The sequence below is a fragment of the Echinops telfairi genome, unplaced genomic scaffold (assembly GCF_000313985.2).
Source record: "Echinops telfairi isolate 266 unplaced genomic scaffold, ASM31398v2 ScPeMD7_7441;HRSCAF=8479, whole genome shotgun sequence".
In the NCBI taxonomy this organism is placed as follows: Eukaryota; Metazoa; Chordata; class Mammalia; order Afrosoricida; family Tenrecidae; genus Echinops; species Echinops telfairi.
Window position 1 is genome coordinate 130632 of NW_022111341.1, and position 1023 is coordinate 131654.

The 1023-nt window shown below is 43.7% G+C and overlaps 1 protein-coding gene across 1 annotated transcript in view; it reads right to left on the bottom strand.

Annotated features, from left to right (window-relative positions):
- LOC101639295 (RRP15-like protein) overlaps positions 1-1023 on the bottom strand; it is a 55338-nt gene that overhangs the window by 35461 nt on the left and 18854 nt on the right. The gene's annotated exons all lie outside the window — the stretch shown is intronic.

Consider the following 1023-nt stretch of genomic DNA (forward strand, 5'->3'; position numbering starts at 1 on the left):
ACAGTGGCTGAAACATCTCACCACTGCTGGTCACTAAGCCTTCGGGGAACTCTGCCTACACAGCAGTCTGATCCACCCTCATAGTAGGTCATAGGCAACTGCCTGAAAGAATCATTAACAGTAACACAGATAAGGGCCCCCTGGCCTCCCAGAAACATGGGGCCTATGAAAGGATCGAGCAATAATCAACAGACCACATCACTCCCAACAACAACAACAACAACAAAAAAACAGAGAGAAAAAACATAGTAGTAGAACTAACATTTCTCATAGAAGAAACAGATACAGATCTGCCACAGAAGAAATTCTTCAGAAGTCTGCTTGCAGTAATACAGGAGCTGAGGGAAGCAACCCAACAAGGATGCAATAATAGAGGAGATGAAGTCCACCTACCAAAGGGAACTGCAGGAGCTAACAGAGGAGGTCACACACAAGGTCACAGTATTTACGATTAGGCTTGAGGAGGCAGAGAACCATATCAGCGACCTCGAAGACACTCAAACATACATAAGCACGTGAGAAAGACAGTCAGATGGGAAAATTAAAGAAACAGAAGATAGCCTGAGATCAATGACATGCTATGCAGAGGAATAATATTCGAATTATCAGTCTACCCGAACTCAACACAACACACAAGTCGACAGCCATGATAGTAAAGGAATTTCTGGAAGAAAACTTTCCCACCCTAACAAGGGAGAACCAAGAACTCATACAGGAAGCAGAAAGGATGCCAGCTAGACAAGACCCCAAGAAGAACACGCCAGGACATATAATAGTAAAAATATCCAACTTCGAGGAAAAAGAAAATTTTACAAGCAGCAAGAGAAAGGAAGTCAGTCACATACAAAGGAGCGCAGGTAAGAATATGCTCAAACCTATCAGCAGATACCATGAAGAGGAGGAGAGAATGGAGCAATATCTTCCAAAAGCTGAAGGAAGAAAACACCTCCCCCAGAACCCTGTACCCTGCCAAGTTATCCATTGAGATAGATGGTGAGATAAGGGTCTGCCAGGACAAGGAAA